The 21,441-nt window shown below is 44.8% G+C and overlaps 1 protein-coding gene across 1 annotated transcript in view; it reads right to left on the minus strand.

Moving 5' to 3' along the window:
- Positions 1–21,441, minus strand: part of plxnb2b (plexin b2b) — a 121,268-nt gene that overhangs the window by 82,922 nt on the left and 16,905 nt on the right. Inside the window, exon 2 of the mRNA XM_079347077.1 lies at positions 12,214–12,400. The gene's annotated coding sequence lies outside the window, so the exon portion shown is untranslated. The remainder of the gene's footprint in view (positions 1–12,213; positions 12,401–21,441) is intronic.

Genomic DNA, 21,441 nt, shown 5'->3' on the forward strand with positions numbered 1-21,441 from the left:
AAGCCAGAATTCTCCAGAGTGAAAGTTTCAAAGTGTGAACAAAAGGAATGACTGACTCAGTGTAAGTGTGTCGCGTGTGTGTGCTTGCAGCAGCGATTGTTTCATTTTGACATGAGGATTTTTATGTCTTTATTTGGGATACATCTGTTTTACACTCGGCTTGCTTTGACACCTCATATGAGGCCAGGGTCAAATGAAGTGCAGGAGAGCTTAACAGCCCTCACACACACCAGGGGAGGCAGGGCTACTCAGCTACAGAAAACACACACAAATAGGTTCGCGTTAACTCACACAGATAGACATGAAGCCACACAGATGGACTAATTCAAAGTCCCAAAACCCCGCAGCTCGCGTGTGCTGGATCGGCCGCACTTTCCCAATTCTGCATTGAACGGCGCATAAAAAAAAAAAAAGTACTCCGCGGAGGGTTTCGCTTCTGTCTTTCACAGTCTTTTGTGCAACAATTCACCCACAGAGCAAAGACCTCGATCAGGGTTGAAGGCACCATGGCAGGAGTGCATCCCCCACAAAAATATCATGTGATGGAAAGAGAGGAAGGCAGAGGAGAATCTGCCAATCGATTGCGATTTTCATTGTTCGAAATTGGATATAAAGCTCTCTTTGTCCGCCCATGCTCTTCTGACCTTTACCAGGCCACTGAAGAAGGCATACGCTGCGAGGCCGAGGGGGAAATATAGTGTCTGTTTTGTGCTTAACACACTGCTCACAGATTGCAGAGCTGGCACGACGTGGTGGACACAGACTGTCATCCCGACCTGGGCGCTCTCTGCCCTGCCCGACCTTGGTACCTCTGCGCCAACGAGAGCCATAATACTGTGTCCTCACCGAAATGAAAAAAAGGAAGCTCCCAGAGACAAGGCTGGAAAACAGAAACAGGCTCAAGACACATAGTTCATTAACAGATAAACGGCAGGAGGTGGGCAGAGAGAGAGAGAGAGAGAGAGAGAGAGAGAAGGAGGGAGGGAGAGAGAGAGAGAGATGGGAATAAATGAGGAAATGACAACGGACGGAAGATACGGGGAGAGGTTGGCAGCCGTCCATGAAAAAGACAGCTGGCAGCGACATCCTTCACAAACCTGGCGACGCAAGCGGCGTGATGGAGGCAACCTCCAGAGACATAAGACAAGGAAGAGAGGAAGACAGAAAGAGATGAGGGGGTGTAAAGAGGGAGTGGGGTGTTTAGGAAGGAGATAACGTGGCTTTAGCTCCAGATTCCCCATGCTAATTAACATGGCTCCACATACGAGGCCCCCTGCCTGCCTTGCAGCCTGGCCTAGTCTTCAGTGATGACACTGAGGGACGCAGAGTGAAGGGAAAATGAGAATGTGTGAGTGTGTTAAGAAAGGCCTGGAAGTGTGAGGGATGAAAAGGGATAAAAGGTGAGGCGAGGTCTGAGGTCTGATGGCCTTGTCTGAAGGTGAGCTGGCTCCCCCGCCAGCCTGCAGCCTGGTTCCTCTGGCTTAGAGAAGAGTAGGAGGGAGGGGGTGAAGATGAATGTGTCTGAGTGTCTGGGGTGCTGATCAGCAGCCGAGTCGCTCACCGGCCATCTCACTTTGACTCTCACCTCATCCAAAGCAAAAGAGAGAGCGAGAGAGAGAGAGAGAGAGGCTGAGAAAGAGAAGTGAGGAGGCCAATGAGCCAGCACCGATCCAGTCACAACCCCACAGACACAAATCCTGGTTCTGTACCATTAGCCCCAGACTGTCATAAATCAGACAGAGCCAGCCAGCAGGACAGAGGGAGAAGGCCAAACAGAGAAGTCAGAAAGCCACAGACACACAGCACTGATCAAACAGTGAAGGGGGGAACAAATGGCAACTTCTGAACAGCCAAAACGTAAGTAACATCACATGACAGGCTACGCTCACATAATGGAAGAGCTGGACTGAGTAGGTTTGGGTATCGATCCTAAATGTTTTTTTGAGTCCTTGCCAAAATGCGTCAATAACAATGATTTCTGCAGCCACTGAATCCTGAAAACCAGTACTGTATGTCTGGTTACATTTTTTTTATCATGTATTCTTTAAGTTATATAAAAGAACGGCAAAAAAAAGGAAACTGCTTTCACAGGCAGGAACATCAAGCTGAGCCAAATTCATTGCTGGACAGCTGTCATTTCCCAACTTATGCACTGAAAGATGTGTCAGATTTTCAAAAATGAGGGTTATATAAAAAAGGGTTATAGTCACTCACTGAATTACAATATGAACTACCGCAATGATTGGCACAGGTCTAAAACAGTTTACCAGCTTTAGGACCAAGATAGCCAACATTTTCTCAGCCACCTCACACAATAGGGACTTTAAAATTCAGTGAAGACCTACACATGGTCCATATTCCCTAAAAGGCTATTATACAAGAAAAGTCATTGAAGATTGGGATGCTTGATTAGAACGTGTTGGTTAGCATTTCCACTTGGTAATGCCATTACTGGAGCAAAAGCTTCATTAGCATTACTGCTTGTAATAACCTCAACAAGGGATTTCCTAACCTAGATTTCAACCACACCCAAACCCAGGCATGCTGCTTTGGCATGCGCCCTGCTGGCAGATAAACAACGCATCTGCCTCCCTGCTCAGTAAGTTCTACATCTATATTGTATGAACCACTGTAGAAAAGACGATTGTTGTTAGTATGTATATGTAAGCGGATTGTGTATCAAACTGTGTGTTAAAAGATTTGATTCCATGCAATAGTGAGTGTGGCACGTGAAGCACAAGCTGGCAGTCTTGCAGCAAGTTTTGGCAAGCTTGTGCCAGTACTTCCTTCCACAGCAGTACGCCATGAGGGCATGCAGACTGCTACGTCAACAACCAATTAATTTAATCTCCGCCCGCCACACATTTCGATATGCTAGGAGCATAAGGAGAGGAAGTGAAGGTATGAAGAGGGTGGAGATGAGCGGTGAGGCAAGTGGGAATAACTGAGAAAAGTGGAAGTGGAAGGATGGGCCAGGGCCGGAAATCTAAGAATTTCCTGTATCATGCATTTGAGTTTCTGCACGGGAAAAATAAAATGCAATTACACGTGCCCTCTCAGCCTTTTCAGGCAAGTGTGCTGAGTAGAAATGAGGGTTGCAGTGAGGTTTGTGCCCTGTGGCAGCCAGTTCTTGCATACTCTATGCTAATAGAGGCTTGTTCTGCATTCTAACAGTAGTTTGGTGGCAAGACTCGAAGAGGGGTGCAGCGCAGGGTGAGTGCAGAGGATCAGTAATGTAAGGGGCGGGGGGGCAGAGGGTCTGCCGCCTTGTGTCTCCGGAGATAGTAGGAATAATGAAAACCTCTGCTGGGACTTCAAAGCAAGCGGCTGGTCATTTCCTGTGGTGATGGCTGATATGGGGTCTACATGTTCAGACAGCAAGCACGCACACACACACACTTAGTCACACATTCCTGCCTGCAAAACCCGGCCGATGAACACCACTTCCTTTGACGGTATAGTGGAGCCAAAAAGAAGGAGAAACAAGCCTTTGGACGACGAATAGATTTGAAAAGCCTTCATGTGTTGTTGGCGGAACCATCTAAGTGCTTAAGCCACAGCCCTGGGGTCAACACTTACGCAATCTGGGCGCAATGCCAGAAACCTGTTGGTCATGTTAACCGTTTTCTAACACTTTCATGTTGACAGTTTTCAGATTGAAAATGGCCACATTTAAAAGGACAAAATAACATCGAACAACTAGAGCATGCAGCCTTGTAAATACATAACCGATTTCTATTACTCCATGTTCCAACCCCTGCTTGGCAGACATGTTGACATATTATGGGAAAGAAAACAAAAGTATAATTACTAACATCAATGATAGATGAAAGTGTTGTAGTTCAAAAGACACCTGCTAAATGCATGGACACCCACTGGAAGTAGTGGTGGTTGCGGGGTGGGGGGGATGAACTCGTTTCAAAACCGGCACCTCTATTATGTTCTGCCACGACTTGGATTTTTGCAATACTTTCACTGTCAGTTTGCAGTAAGACAACACACTCAGACAACCAGCCAAAGTGGGACTGGAAAGTACATAAAAGTAGCTCTGTATGGTGATTTTGTAACTGAAAACATCTCAGGGTTAACTTGGGCGGTCCACTGAATATTTTGCCAGCAGTATGTGCAGTATGTGTAATTTAACTTTTATCTGTAAAGGGACCATGTACAGTATTAAACAAATGTTTCCATTTCACGTATTAAGACTTTAAGTTGTGAATCGCATTTCAGGCTTATTTGAGGTGGAGAATGGGGTGGGAGTGGGAAAACTAAAGTATAACATATATATAATTCATATGTGTGATCCATTCAATATTTTACGACATTAGCCAATATTGTAAAAAGCTAAATAAATGCCTTGATATAAATCTCAGGTCATATCACACATAGCACCCCCCTTTGGTGTAGCCTATTAATACTGTTCATGTCCTTGAAATAATTTCTATATTGTTGTTGTGCGGTAGTTGCCAGTTGGAGACATACTTGCATTCCTGGCAGCAAAGCCATAATTTCTGCAGCATATTGTTATCTGAGCAAGCCTATGAAATTTAACATATTCAACAGGTAATAAATAATCTAACATGCATATAAGAATAAGCACTACATATGAGGGAAACCAATTTTAAAGTGTAAAATAAAGTCTGTTTGTTACTCATCAAATGTAAAAAATAATAATACAAGAAACCCAATCTGCGTGGCAATCTATGTGAGGGAAGAGGTGCGGCAGGCCAGCAAGCTAACATAAACAAGTCAGCAGTGGCCATGTCTGGCCGGTCCTGTTTCTTATCATATCATCAAGTTCTGTTATGAAAGCCAGACTTCTTGTGATTGTGTGTGATTGTGTGTGTGTGTGTGAGTGTGTGTGAGTCTGTCTGTCTGTCTGTCTGTCTGTCTGTCTGTCTGTCTGTCTGTCTGTCTGTCTCCCAGAAGAAAGGTGTATGTGCCTTATGTGCAACTAAAAATCCCAGATAGAACGCATGAGAAAGACATGAACAAAAACACACATCTGGTTCCTTTCAGGATGCCTGAAATTCTTTGCCTGCTTGGATCAGATTACTTCCCGAGCCTCCGTGCTGGCTGCGCAGGAGAGCAGATAAACTAACTGCTCGACACAATGTTTCTCTATTCAACTGGCACATGGACGGGTGTGGGTTGATATAAGTAGAGGTGAAGCTGAGTTTATAGGGAGGTTTTGAGTGTAAAACATTCTTGAGCAGGAGACTCCTGAGAAGCCAGGTATGCTAATTTATTGCTCCCAAACCTTAGCAGACTCCTTCATTACAGTATCTCATGCACTAGGCCCTAAGTAAGAGAAGGGCCCGTTTAAGGTGCTGCCAGTCAGACAGAGCAGCTGTTTGATCCTAAACCTGTCCCTACTGGGGAAAGCCCCAAAAGAACAGGGTCAGCTCTGAAGAGATCTAAACCTGAGAGGCAGAGATACAAGGTCAAGAGACTTTGAACCTTTAGACTTAAAGCTGTACCACAATAAAACCACTCCGAGAGTGCAGGCTGAGAGCAGGCGTACACAGACATTTTCTTTTATTTACAGAATGATAAAATACTGAAGTAAACCATGTCTATTGTTGTTTAGCTACAGTACATGAGACTCCATGTGCAGCGATAGAGAACAAGAGGATTTCTATTCCCATATGGAACTATCAGACACCTTTGAATAAGTTCTTGCTATAATTCTTGAATGTCCCTTCTCCTTTACATTTTAGGGCGCCCTGCTTCCAATCTCACCACCCTATTCTCTTATCTCCGAGGTTTGACAGAGTGATGTCTTCAGCCAAAATCACCTCAGCTACTCCGGTTCCCCAGGAGATGGAGTGCCGCTGATGTAGACGATTCAATCAGTGAGAAGTGAAAGAGCAGATCACAGACAATACGCCGCGGCCCCATTACCCCCAGTCCTCAGTTACCGCTAGTGACGCTTAGCTCGGGCCTCCACCTAATGGGCCATAATATCATTTTATGCTATGTTCCAGCTCTTTATACTAGCTCTAAACATAACTCTGTCGCCAAGGCACAATAAAAACAGATATATTTCTTTATTACTCCTCACAAAGCATATCACCAGATCTGAGAAACCCTACAAAGGAAACTAATATCTACAGGAACCAGCTCTTTTCCATGGCTCATTTAGAGCAGACGCACAGTTGTTATTGCATTGAGCTGCACTCTGCCGGCCTCACCTCCCCATGTCGTTCACTCAGAGTGTAATGGATGTTTTATTATAATCAAATGAATATAATGTCTTCACCATAAATAACATACTGAAAAAGCCATTTTCTCCTCCCCGCAATATCTTTAAATGTCCATCACGCCTCAAGCAACGAGCTGCCACACGTTTAAATCAAGAGTCGGTGTAAGTTGCCTTTTGTTGTGCTTCCGTGCAGGTGAAAAGCAACTCGTCTCTCTTTTACTCACCCTTGCGTCCCCCCCCCAAGCTGCCACCTTTCCACTCATCCAGTAATCACGCGCCACACTTTCTTGCATAAAGTCGTGAGTGGCTCTCGCGGGGTTCATCACTTTGCATGATGGCAGGAAGAGAAAATGTCACCTGGGTACTCTGCTTTTGAGGCCATTCACTTCCCTCATCTCTTGGGGACAAACGCTTTGCTTGTAAGTCTCGAGCAAGATGAAAAGAATTTTACTTGAGCGAGGGCAAGTTATTATCTGCTACCGGGAATCATCGCCTACACAGTGTATACGATGCCATTGTCCTCCACCCTATAAATCACTGGGTCTGACCAGCTCGTTTACGCGACTGAGATCTGAAGAGAGATGACCGAATACTCGGACGGGAATGTGCGCTCGCGCCGTTGTGCGTGTGTGCTGCAAGATGGAAGAGGAGGAGAGTTGGGGGAATCCAATCTCTCACACAGAGGAGCAGAGACAGGCGGGTAGATAGAACAACCCTGGAAGTATCTATGAATGAAATGACAGGATTACAGGGGTATAAGAAAACCTGCAGAGATGGTGGATAATGCTGTTTGTGGTTCAGCATCCCTATCCTCACAGGGAGAACGTGACTGACTAATGAAAATATGGACAAGGTCTTCACGTCGTCACCAAGACGCACATTTGAAGAGGATCCTCCTTCTATAAATAGTTTGACGTTTGCTGCATAACAGAAATACTTAGCAACTTAAGTGTTTGACATTATTTTAGCTGAACCTCTTTAAAATAGGGAGAGTAAACATAAGCTCTGTTATCCTGGTTAAGAATTGGATTATTGTTGTGTCAACAACCCCCATAGATAATAGTAATTACTGGCTTCGTGATTCAGTGTTTCAGCGCAATCAGACTGCAACTTCAGTAGCTGACAGCTTGGTCCTAATTACCAAGAACCACCAATTACTGGCTCCATTTCATTATTTATAAAGCTTAGCATACCCAAATAAAAGAGACTTCAGTGACTCGGAGCCGTCACATCACTGGCAGCTGCAAAGGGAGCATCCACAGGACCTGCTGAATCATTTTCCCCCTCATTTTTTCGAGAGAATTTTCCAGTCAGCATGCAAACAACATAGTTACAGCAAAGAAAACAGAGTAAAATTAGGAACACAAAGCCAACAGGGGGCCGTCTTCACTTCCTCTTGGCAAACCACAGGAAGTAATAGAGCTGCAAAGGAAGTGCAGTATTATCTCCTCTTCTCCTTCTGCCTGTTTATCTGCCAACAGGGCTACAGAATCAACTCTATAACATCAGCCCCCGAGCTTTTGACTACTTAAACACTTTGCATGTTGTATCTGCATTCATATTTCATGCATTCCACTGTGAGGTCTAATAATTTACTCGTCTGCTGACATGTCAAAAGATGCTTCCATAAATAATAAAACAGAACAAAAAAACAAATTCTTTATTTGGCGAGTGTGTGCAACTATCTACACACACTGACATTCACAGATGTTTCCCATCACCCTCTGCTGCCAAGCGTCGTCCAGTGATGGCTGAGCGGGGGTGAGTGGGGAGCTCAAGGCGGGGGTGTGAAATCCTGCTATTCCTGCTCCAGTGAATTCTGCCGAAACTTGGCAGATCATTGAGGAGATTTGTACGTCTGTGGATTTGATATGAAACTGTTCGAGAGGCTCGCCTGGAGTCTGTCTCTTAACGTGCCTCCACTTAAAGTGGGCCTGTCTGTTTAGCTTATGTTCTCATAAAGCCTGACGGCCACATTTCTCAGCCCTCAAGGGTGCAGATGGGCGATTAACTCAGCAGACAGGTCCTATACCATCATCTGAACAATAACCATTTCAACACATTTGGAGCTTCAAAAAGTATGCCTTTGAGTACAAGAAAAGCCTATAATCCTCAAATATTGGAACCAAACAGAAGACATGTGCCTCATCTATTCAGATTTCTACAATCGTACACCTTGTTTATTAACAAAGATTCTTTCTGGCTTCCTGATCTAGTGGAAATTCAATGAATCACAAAACCAGCTCAAACAGAAGCTCATGCTCAGCAGGCTTTAAAGCATGTAAAGCCATCACTATCCAATAGGACAAGCAGTCCCAAGAAAAGAGATTAAGTGTGTACAAAAGGAATCTACCGTCGTGATCCAAAGGGCTTTGCATTTAGATGACAGTTGCGCTGGGCAGGCGTCGTTTGCGAGGGCTGGAGAGGAGCGGTGTATGTGGCCCGGAGGCCGGATCTGTTCCAACTGTGCCCTGGCAAGAAAAGGTTCTGCCCAGTCAGCCTCGACAGCTTGGATGTTCACAGGGGGCGATGGAAAACTGGAGGGCTCGAGGGCTGCAGTACGACGTTGGGGCTGGGAGAGTCTCAGTTGAGAAGAGGAAGGGGAGGATGATTCAGGGACATGGTGTTTTATATTATTTGGTTTCCGCAAGGACGTGGCATTTGACGCGTTCGCTGAGTGACATCAGGCTTAGGCTGGTGATGAGGCTCCCTGTGTCCCCTTTTATCATTTAGGAGGCATGTTTGGAGGGGGCATTTTTCAAGCCACTTTTAATCATTTCTGTATGTGATGTGCAAGTTCAGCAATTCCTTCGGTGATTACTTCGAAGAGGCTGAAATTGAATAATGCATTTACCACTGCAGAATAAAATAAACATTTGTATCACCTGTGGTTCACGAGAAGAAAAACAGTAGGATGATACATTTCTTTTTTACTTATCAGAACTAAGAGCATTAGATCACGTGGCATATCATCTTTTCACAAACCCCTGTGACCATTTCTCGAGATGAATGACATTAAAGTTTGCACCATTACTTTGATTTAGTGAGACAAATGAATTATTCACTCTCATCTCTGGGGATGCATAGTTCAATTCTGACTCAAAGGCATCATATAAAAGGACTTTTGATGTTAAACAGCTTCTCTCCACTTTAATAACCTGAACCAACTTCTAAAGTGTCACAGTTTGTAAAATGCCAACAGATTTATTATAAACAAAAACAACATTCCCTTTTTCTCTTTTTGTAAAAAGGTATGCCCACTGAGAACATGGTTTGTGTTTTCCTTTATTTATTATTGCTACCTCCATCGAAGACGCACTTAAAAAGCAAAAACTTAACAGTTATCTCTCACAAGAACTAAAGTGTGAAGTTGACAGCACAAATGAACATCCAAAGCATCTAAAAGTGAAGCAGCAGATAACAAAAAGCCTGTGTTGTAGATTGGAAAACAAAACTATTGGCTTTCACTGCTGCAAAAAAAACACATTTGTTTTGCTCTTGTGCGCCCTAATTCATTCATCCCCAAGTACTTCGCCGCTCTGGGGTTGAACCAAGGCAAAGCCTCATGGGAGGAATGATTGACACCTCCTAATCCTTGAGGATACCAAAAAGCATGCCATTACCATGACATTTACACCATCTTCGAGAATACGAGCTGAAGAGCACAAACAACAAAAGGCATAAAAACAGTGAACAAAACTCCAAAAATAGGATGCTTCAATCCTTACCATGTTCCGTTTCAGGTCGCAAGTGCAGATTAGGTGCTCCGAGCAAAAGCATCTCTCCACCCCTGTTCTATTAATTCACAACTGGGGTACACTACATTTCAAAACGAGCCATACTTTGTTTATCTTGAACACCAGCGGGCAGGCTGGCAGGCTTGCAGAGCTGGAGGATATGTGATGGAAAGTGGAGCAGTAGAGTTTTGACCTCAGCAAACGACTGATTAAGGAGGAGATGAGTGAGAAAAGGAGTTGTCTGTCAAGCTAAGCACTAAACAGATGGACAAGAGTAGCACACTAAAAACCGGCAAGTCCTGAGGCTTAACGGCAGATTGGGTTTTATGGTAAACCACAAACAGATACAGTTAAAGAGGTGACCATCAACCAGAAACAGTCCACCATTTTGTTCGTATTTTTCATCTTTTTTTTTATTCATTTCGTTTTTTTAAACATGGTGAAAACTGATGCTGCCAAAGTCAGAGCTGAATTGAGAAAAAAAAGGTTTTAGTGTTTGTAAAAATCTGCAAACGAACCCTTAAAAAACTGAGCTCCCCCGAATGTTTCCAAATGTTTGAGGTGGGAAACCGAAAAAACGCTGGACTCTCTCTGTCTTCATGTTTCAGCTGATCACTTCATGTTTTTACTCCGCTCAGTGAGTTTGACAGTTTATTGTTAAAACTGTGTTTTGCAACCTTTCATTTGCTGGTTTTCCTTGAAACATCTCCAATCTCTATGGGACACACTCAGTGAAATAAAAGTAAAGTAATTGATTTTATATCATCAACTGAGTGACTTCCAGAAACTTTCACTTCTCCACTCTATGAGCAGGAGAACAATTTACAGCTGTCTACATAAAACTATTATTGCAACAGTTAATTGCTGGGGAACTTTATTTAATGAGCATCGGGCTAAATGTAATCACTTGCAGCCTTTGATGAACAGGAAAAGAACGAGGGAGTGCAAGTAAAGTTTTGACAGACAACAACGTAGCCAAACTTGCAGGCTAAGGCTTGACTTATAATTGGTCCATTGTTTCCTGAAAAACAAACACACACTGTTGACAATTTACTTGCCAGCGATGTTCAACTTCTGTCAACATAATAACAGAAAGTGTTTATATAGGTTTAATGTGGCACAAGGGGGCTGACCCTTGCCTGTGTTTCCCCCAGGTGAGATGGTCTCCCTCCTTCTCTGCCCTCCCCTTAGTATTTGCCCAGAGCTCACCATCGCCCCACTACCTCTACTTTTGCACTGACAGCCAAACAATGGGAGCCAGGACTGCCTTAACGAGTAGAAAGTGGAGCCTCGACTAATTAGAGCCACCACCATCCCTCCCCCCTCCACAACATCGCCTCCAACCCCTCCTGTTAGCTCAGAACAGTGGGATACAGCTTGGTCATGGCTCTGACTGTTGAGCCCATTGTGAGAGAAATAGGGGATGGAAGTTGTTTTTTTTCTCTTCTTCTGGCTGCCGGCCAATGGGGGACCGTAGTAATTGCCCGAATCCCACTGTGGCAAGTGTGGAGAGAGAGTGTAAGGGTGGCACAAGCCGAGGAGAGTGGGAAAGTGAGAAAATGCTGGGGCTGAGTGTGGGAATGAAAGTCAGACTGAGAACGAGATGCACCAATTCAGATACCAAGGCATGACCTGATGCCAAGCAGAGCCCTTATCCTTGGGTCACACAATATTACAAAAACACTGAGGGAAGAACACTGCCACATTTTTGGATTTATTTCTAGCCAAACACACATTCAGATTGCTTTTAATTTTCAGATAGTTGTTTGCCTATTTATTTCCATATATATACATTTTATTTTATTTACCTATTTGATTTTATTTTTTTTTATTTATTTTTTTTGGGGGGGTAATAAGGTATTATACAGTAACACATCTGTGCATTGACTAATACCCTGTATTGTTAGAAGGTAAGTTAGGTCCATTTAGATTTCAAAATAAAAGATTGGAAGAAAGACATTAAATAGAGAAAGTAACACAAAAGCAACCAGAGATCAAACAACAGGAAGTCTAAACAGTTGAGTCTTCAACTGCTTTTTACTGTTAGTAGTACCGGAGGACATAAAAGCTGATTGAATTAATGCCATTATCGGGAACACCACAGATAGAAAACTAGAGCTATGTATCTAAAAAAACATGATGACATGTAGGACAAGTGATTCAGAAAAAAAGGAGAAGAGCCTGAGGACTGTTGCATGGAATTAAAACTAAAGAGAATGTCCTATTACTTTGGAGTTACGTGAAAACAGATGAACCTGGGGTGCTACTTACTAGGCAGAGGCGGACGGGGGTGCAGGGAGCGTCTTGGCTGTTGGAGTGGAACGGAGCAGGGTGCAGCAGCGACTACACAGTGGGCCCTCGCTGGATAGTTCAATCACTGGCAGCCAAAGCCCCGGGCAAACTTGGCCAATTAGCCGCACACTGCCGCTGACCCCCAGCTTCATTAAGGGCCTGGGCTCTGGATGGGGGAGAGAGAGGACACAGGGACAGAAGAGGATTGGGGGGGGGGGGGGAGAGAGAAAGTGAGCCAAGTTTAGGAAGAGACACAGATGCATTTGCACAGACACAAATTCCAGATGTGATGCTCAAGGTTAGAGATAAACACAATCAACTGTGAGAGCACCCTATACCACACATGTATGGCGTCTAGTATGAGGCTTCTTCCACTCCGTAAAAGGTGGTGGTGAGGTGAGCAAGAACCATGGAGGCCAAAGGCTACAGCTCCCCTCTCGGTCCCACATCCCTGCACTGACAGCAACAGGTGTGGTGGCCAGTAGACATGCAATTACCAAGCTGAGAATCTGCTCTTTGTGACAAAGACAATGAGAGATCAGAGAGAAAACCCAGAGCCAGAGGGGAAGAGAAGGGGAGCAGAGTGGGAGGAGAGGTGAGAGATGATGGTGAGGAGGAGGAGAGGAAGATACAGACTACTGAAAGTCCCTCGAGGAGAGGAAGAGTGAGGGGGAGAGAGATATCCAGTTGTTTCTTTTCATCGCAAATCCCTCGCCAACAGAGCCTGGGCTTGCAGAGCGAAAAAAAGAAAGAAACAGATCAAAAACCAACATACAGTAGCTCTGGCACACCTGTTGTGCTGCAGGAGTAATACAAATTTACACGCTTTGGTGGTCTGCAGAGACCTCACATGTGTTTGTGCAAAACAATGAGACAAAGGAGAGAGGAAACTGACAACATCCCATTTCTATTCAGCCTGGGTGGGGCTGTTGGTGGTGCTTTGGGACAGGTTGCGCTCAATGAGCCCTGACAGCAAGGCTGTTCGGTGTATGCATGTGTTTGTCTGCATTACAAGTGTGTAAACCCACATGGGACCTCTGCTTGCATCAGCCTGGTGATGGAAGCCTCAGCGGTGCTCCAGGGCGGTGGAAGCAACTCCATACTCTCGCTTTCATTCTCTCAGCTCTCGGATTACGAGCCTTCGATCAGGCTAAAGTAATGTTTGTGCGCTTTGCCGCCAGTCGCGCAATAACCACTGTCAGAAACATTGCATGCTTGGGTGGAGTGGAGATACTGGCCCTTTATTTAAAGCAAACGGAGGATAAAAGATCAATGGGGCAATTCAGGCCGTGAATTGGAGGGAAAAGTTCACAAACATAGTGGGAGATTATGAGAGGGAGATATATGTGGGGAATAGAGGGGGGAAGTGGGACCAAGGGGGCATCTAGCTCATCTTGGTGCTAGTGGCTTATTGATCGGTGGAGACACACAGCTCTGAGCCATTCATCACAGGCCACTCAGGCCCTTAGATAACTCCTATGATAGTGCCCCGGCTGCTGAGCAGCTGCAACTGGCCACATCCATTATCCTTCAAAGTAAGCCCCCTTGCCTGGAGAAGAAGCATGGTGGGGCTGCTGGGTGACAGGCTGGAGGGAGGGCTTGGATGGAAATGGAGAAGGCTGGGTCTGTGGTTGGGAGCCTGGGGCTGAGGAGAGTGTGTATACAAAGCCAGAAGCTATGATTGAAGCGACAGGGTTTCATGAAAAAAAAAAAAAAAAACTTCTCTAGAAAAGCAGAATGGAGAGGAGAAAGTGTCCCTTTTTCACTCTGAGCAGTAAAAAAAAAAAAAAAAAAAAAAAAAACTGTCATGGCGCTATTGTTTCCACTTCTTGGCTAAACAGTATTAGCAAAGCTGTTTTATAGTAGATAGCACACAAGACATCCAAGGGACAGGCAGCTCTGAAAAACTGCTGAGTGGCTCTATATCCATGCACGTGTGCGTGTGTGGAGAGAGAGAGAGAGAGAGAATTCCCAGATTGGGCAGGTGGGGATCAGCCATAATGAGCCATGCAGGGAGAGACGATTGGAGGGGGGGGGGGGGGGGGGGTGTCGGAGTGAGGGTAAAAAAAAAAAAAGTAAGAAGGGAAGAGGCCAAAGAGCAAAAGAGAGATGGAGTAAGAGTGATGGAGACAGGCTCAGAGCCAGAGACATGGCCCCAAAAGAGCAATTACAGGAGCTCCGGAGAAGGTGTGGGCCCAGCCCCCAGGCAGTATAGTTTCACACACCACAGAGCCCTGCCAGACATGCACATAAACAGACACACACACACACACACACACACAGACACACACACACACACACACACACACACACACACACACACACACACACACAGAAAATTTAACAAAAGACAAAAAAACTAACAGAAGATGGAAAAATACTGAAGTCTTGATTAACGGTCCAAACTAGAAGGAGGTGAAGTGGATTTTTTTTAGGGATTCTAAACCTAACCACATACTCCTCCACGGGTTTTTTTGCTGCAAGATTCTGAACTGGTCGGAACCTGTTGCTGTAACAGCACGGTCTGAACAAAGGCTCAGACTTCAGGGCTGAGGTCAGAGTGGGTAAAACTTTCCCTCCGATTGTTCTCCGTGCATCGAGTGCAAAACAACACTGAGAGGTCTGGACAGCCTCTCACCATGGTGCCTGTCACAAATACGAGTCTGAAATGGTTTCTGAAGGCGACGGTTTTAAAGCCCTCCCCTCCAACACCCTCCCTCTCTCCCTCACCCATCAGCACCACTTTACAGAGACCGACAGGGCGAGAAAGAACAAGCAAGAATGATAAAAAAAAAAATTAAAAAAAAGGAAAAGAGTGATGCAAACAGATAAGGGGGAGGGGAAATTAAATTAAGAGAAAAGTTCTCGCGCACCGGTATGCACCATTGATTTCCTATTCTCTTGGAAACATTTAATGAGCTTAAATAGGAGCCTCGTTTGACACTGCCACACTGACTCTGAGGAGCCTCCCTGTGAGAGGAAATCGTTCAGCAGCTGTGACGCTAGCAGAGAAAGGGAGGGTTAAGATGGAGAGAAGGTAAAGGTGGAGGATGAAGAAGAGGGTGGGGAGGATGGGGGGGGGGGGGGAGTAAAGGTTTTAATGCCAAAGCAAGAGACGTGTAAGACAGATGTTGGATTATCCTCGGGAAATGGTCCATGGTAGCATTACCTGCCTGTTTCTCAGTAAGGAGGAAAAAAGTATGAAGGATGAAGAAGATTAGTGGAAGAGAGGCAGGCAGAGGAGGAGGCTAAAGGTTGTCTACATCTACCCAAGACGCCTAGTTATGTAGGTGCTTACCTCTCACAACAGACACTCATTATAACCCGACAATGTCCAAACTGATTGACAGCTACTGCTCTGCTGCAGCGTTTCACCTCATTACTTCCTGGATGACCTCCCTAGAAGGTATTGAACAGATGCCTATTGCTTGGCGGCCATCTTTTTTTTTTTTTTTACCCTCACTCTTTTCTCCTTCTATCTCAAGAAAAAAACCATTGTCACTTCAGAGAGAAGAGTCCAGAGAAGCTTCAGCGCTCTCCGCTGCTGATGAGGGCCCCACTGGGAACCATCGGCAAATGCTTTATAAAGCCGTCTGGCTGAGTGAATGGATGCAGCGTCCCGCCACCTTTCCAAAGCAATCATGATAATAAGAGTGTGGAGTCAAGCATAGCTGTACACTGGCACCGCAGGGGGGCTTCCCTTTAACGACAGCTGAGTGTTGTGGTGTATGTGCGGAGTGTGTTTTGGGCTGGAAGTAAACTGGATTCATTGCACTTACTTAGTTGCAATTTTCAACAATCCTCCATATGAAAACTCATTAAAGTGACAAGTCCAGACTCACATTGTTAATAAAAAGTAGCAAGGCACCACAAAATCTGTGTGGACGAAAAAAAAAAAAAAACATTATAAATTGCTTTTTATATTGCTACAGACGGGTAAACCTCAAGAGCACCGTGATGTTTTTTGAATAATTCACAAGACAACATTAATTGACAAGTCTATTTTTTTGCCCTTGAAAATGATCAATTCGGAAAAGCTCCAGCTTTACATGTATTTTTTTCTCTTCAGTCAGCATGTTTCCATTATGCATTTGCAATACACTCAATGGAAGACAATTCTGCAAAGGATGCAATGATAGGGATGACAACATTAGAAGACCCACTGCACTGTATTTTCTCAGTTTAATGTTGTATTGAGCTGCATCATTGCAATCAAAGCGAAGCTGGAGAAACAACATGGCAAGCTTTCAAATGTACACACCCAGACTCAAAATGGCCATTCCGTTTTTATAGTCAACTATGTGTTGAGCAGGAAAAGACTTATTGCACAGTCATCCCCACCTCTCCAAGGCAAAGTTCACAATGATATAAAAACAAAACAATTACTAGAATTCCCTCAATGCTCTCCTGTGGACTCGAGATATCAGCAGGGTCTGGAAGTGTTTCTGCCTGTTGTTTGTGTGTTGGTGCTTGTTTGTGTGTTTGTTTCACTTTTTGCCAAATTATCCACAAAGCTCTAAATCTCTTCAAAAGAAATTTATCATGTAATAAAAAACTGGTTAAAACACTGTATAAGAAAGTTTCTCATTAACACCGGCGTCTTCACAATGCTCTGTGTGTCCATATTGAGTTATATCGTAACGCAGAATGTTCCAATGCTGGGCTGACAGGCAACATATTTGGCAAAACATACAACTCATTACGACGGCCTCAGGAGTCAGGTGTGAATAGTAATGAATAGCTGATGCTTCTATCTAACAGCCAGATCTCAGGTACAGAGCTTTTCTGCTTCAGACTCAGCTTAACGTGGAGCTTTGGATAGCCTCGAGGTTATATCACTGGAGTTGTCGTCCTCATTGAGGTCTACCCGGGTTCCACGTGGAACCACTACACTTTGCTGCATGTCAAACCTCACTCTCTTGTCCCGATCTCATATACTATGTACTGTCCTTTTATTTAGGATTATTGGCATGAAGGCCAAAATAAATAAATAAAAAATTGCATTCGATTGCTGCATGTTTTACTGCTGGCTTAATGAAAGACTTGATGACTGTTACTCAGGTGTCAAGCATTAATATTTTAGGTCCCTGTGTATGCTTTCTGCAGGGTCGGACATGTTTTCTGGTTTACAGCAGCTTTGACATTCCTCCAGTGTCTGGTTCATATGTTAGCAGGTCAGACAGGACTTCTTCAGTTCCTGACCCCTGTTTTTTTTTTTGTTTTTCCTCCCCTGACTCTGGCTCAGCTGCTGGGAGAGCTGCTGGCTTGCAGAGTATCTATCCAGACAGATGCATAGTAAGCAGTGTGGGTGTTCGGCACAACTGGCAGCAATGCTGAGGCCATGTTTCGCTGGGCTTTCATGTGTGACTTGCAGCTAAAGTTGTGCTGAAAGAGATTTTTCTATGGAAATGAATCTTGGGCTGAAATAATCAGGAGATCCTCTGGTGATTAATTACTGTGAAAGAAAAACAGCCCACATGAGAGTGTGCATTTTTCTCCTGAACAGTTCCAGCAGTTGAATATAGGAGTACACCCACACACACCCACATCAACTCTAAGTAAATACCTGCATCATAAGAACTTTGGAAGGCATGTTGTTGAATTGCCCAAAACTTCTTAAACCAAAGTCCCAAGTTCCAAACCCTCAATTTTTTGTCAACACTGTGAAAGTGAGGAGCAATTTCTCACCGGAAACCATCATTGCACTTCCTAGGAATCCATAGGCCATCATCTATACCACAGTAGGGACCATTCTCTAAATCACTTATGCTGGCCTATATAAAGCCTGTGGAGAAAAGGTCATTATTGAAACAGAAAGCTATATTTCATAATTGCTTTGCCACGCTTCTATCCCCTCAGTAAAATTGGCTCTCCAGAATAAATTCCCTCTCAGTCTTTTCCATCTCTCTTTATCTCCCTCTCTTGTCTGTTAGAGGGTGTGATTTTGACAGGCCGACTGTCTCTCCTGGCGCAATAACCACCCTCCATTTGTATCTGCGGAGGGTGCATTAACTAGACAGCGTAATCAGGCCGCACAGGAAAAGGCAGCAAGCCTCAACAACTGACTGCTTTTTACCACTCTTCGCTATAACAGCTCACCATTAGGCCACAATTAGCACGGATCAGTCTGGCACATATAAACCCTCAAAGACCTTTAGACGACAGAGTGGATGCCAGAAACATGGAGACTTTTTTGAAAGTCCATTGTTGCACAAAATACACACACACACACACACTGCAAAGTCATCTGATTTGATTACTCTGGGATGCTGAAAGCAATAAAAGTAGGACACTTGAAACACGTCATTCTGCCATAGGACCATGCTAGAAGCTTACCCGACACCACTGGCATGTTAAAGTCAGAGGTTTTTGATTTAAGACTCTTACAGAAAAGGCTTATCGCCAGACACTCCAGACAGTGCATGATTCATCTAAAGAGGCAGCAAGCAAGAAGAGAAAAAAAACATCTGAAAGCGCTGCCTTATCATAAGTGTATGCACTCTGCAAAAATGGGAAGTGAGTTTTATTGAAGTGCCCCTGTGGTGAAGGTGCATTTCAGGTGAATGTGTTCCTGTTGGGACACAGTCGCAAAAGTCGGTTGAAAGCTAAGTTTAGTACGCACAAACACATTCCCGCCCTCAGGGCTTTGGAACAATACACTGAAATGCATGTCCCTGTGGTCATTTGTGGCGTGCTGGCAGTAGGCAGACGCTGATAAGAGTTTGGATCGGTGGAGGCTGACACGCTGTGATTATCTCCCGCTGCTGGAATTGACCGTCCATCAATCCAGACGGCTAAGAGGGCCTGGGCTGGTCAATTCAATTGTTGTCTTAGACGAGATTTTTTATGATTCAATGACCTCGAGAGAGAAAAAAAAGAAAAAAAAAATGTGTCAAGGGTTTCAAATGTGCGTATTCAAGCGTTGTGATTCGGTTTCACAAATGCTCATAAAAGAGATGAGAAAGTGCTGCAGTCTCAGAAGTATAATCACCAGCACATATGTTCTCTCTCACACACACACGGTGACACTCAGAGACAACCACCTGACTTTCCATGGCTCCCTCTGAAGTCCCAGTCTGCCTTTCCTGGCTCTCTCATCACCTTCCCCCTCACCTCATGCTGCGTGTTCTGGACCTGGAACCAAGTCCGTACAACAGACTGAGTCACAGGAGAGACGAGGGAATGAGAAGGAGTGAGGAAAGAGAGAGAGAGAGAGAGAGAGGGAGTGAAGGAGAACGTTAAGAAGCACATTCTTTCTGCTGAGCGCCATCTGGAAGCGGGAAAAAAGTAGATAAACAATGACGTGAGTCGCATCCCCATCTCCTTCCTAAACCCTGAGCAGACATGCACACTTTGCCACAATGCACGAGCGCCATCTCCACCGATTCTGAGCCGCGCTGCCAAGCATTGTCAGGGAGCGGGTCTTATCAATCGTTGGCCAGATACTGAGTGAAAGCGTGAGGCAAACAAAAAGGGGAGGGGAGAGAACAAAAAGTGGAGGGGAGCTGCAGGCAACAATGAGAAACACAAATGAGATGATGGCTGGAAGCCACCCGTCCATGCGGCCCTGGACCAACTCTATTTTAATCTGGTCAAGTCTGCCTTAAAAATCAAAGCCGTCTCCTTCAGTGAGCTCACAGAAGGAGCATCCGACAGCCAATCCCACCCAAAAAGGAAGTAGCTGAAGAATTGACTGAGGGGATATGGTGCGATGCTGCATTGTGCTAGGAATGCAGACTATTATGGCTGGGGAATTGTGCTTTATTTAAAAAAAAAAAAGGTCCATTTGCATTCACTCAGCTCGCGAGAAGAGCTCGGGGGCAACGTTAGCTGATGCTCCTGCTGCTTTTGAATTCCTCACCATCTTTTTCAGGCCCTTCTGGCGCGCAATATATCACAGAAGTGGTAGAAATCTTTATTATCCCTTATGGGGAAATTGTCCTTGTAGTAAGTCAGAGATAATAACAAAAACAATATCCGTACAATGCAAAAAAAAAAAAAAAAAAGCTCAGAAGTTGGAGAGCAGACGACGAGCAACAGCTGGAGCAACAGCCGGAAGGGATGCTCCCTGTGGGCGCTGTGCCCCTTGGGGCCTTCCTGTCCTGAAAATGTGCTTTGCTCGACCTGAGTAAGACTAGAGTGAGACATACAAAGGCCACAGTGGGGTCGAGTCAAAGAAGGAAAGCCAGAAAGAGAGGACTTTGACAGCTTTCCCTCAGGCTGCAAGAGGAGCTGCACCTGTATGCACCTCAGCTCTGCTCAGTTTAGTTTTCCATCTCGTCAGACTCCCTGCTCGCTCGAACACACCCGCAGCAGACACTTCAGCTCCACTGGCGCTGGCGGAACAACAGGCGGGAAGGATCAGGTGGCGGGGGTAGGCAGACGGGAAGAGAAGGGGTCGAGGGGGAGGGTTGACAAATGAGTCTCGTCAGGTAACACTCACAGATGTGAAAGGATGGAGGGGAAGAGGAGAGAACCAAATAGGTAAAGGGAGGGGAAGGTGCGTGTCAGCTCATATTGGTTCATCAGTGAAAACATTTCCTGATTAGAAAGCACTGCAGCCAGGCGAGGGGAGGACGGACACGATTTAAAAGGAGGAGTCATTTAGGTAGCATAGCATTTCTCACACTTAGCCCCACTCCTCTGTTTTATGAGACGGGCTCCCCCTTTCTTTTTGGGAACCAGAGCTTACGGCCAGCTTCCCCCCGTATGGTCCGACATATAGAGTGTCACTTCCACATGACATACAGTCACATAGTTTAATATTGTGATAGTAATCTTGTGATAGATCAAAGGGTGAGTATTAGCTAAACCTCGAGGTTTTTGATGTTTATCTGCTGTTCTTCATGTTTTACACATCCACTGAACCATAGAGGCCAATGAGAGAGAGAGAGAGAGAGAGAGAGAGAAAGAGAGAGCAAACACTGAAGAAAAAAATCAAAATAGCGTTTGAATGCTTGTGCATTCATCTCTGTGTAGTAAAATGCAACACTTCTTCTCCTCAAATATTTTGAACACTGAGCTCCCCTCCCAGGTGGGTCCGGTGACACAGAAGGGACAGGTATCTTTTTGATAATGGTCATCATTTTAGCAAAGGTAAGTGCTTCTTAAATGTACAGTACGGGGAAAGCTTGCGAGTAAAACTTTTTTTTTTTTTTTTTTTTAAATCAAAATCAACAATGAAAATAAAGTGAGGGAGTCGACGGC

The sequence above is a fragment of the Symphodus melops genome (genome assembly GCF_947650265.1).
Source record: "Symphodus melops genome assembly, chromosome: 6".
Lineage (NCBI taxonomy): Eukaryota > Metazoa > Chordata > Actinopteri > Labriformes > Labridae > Symphodus > Symphodus melops.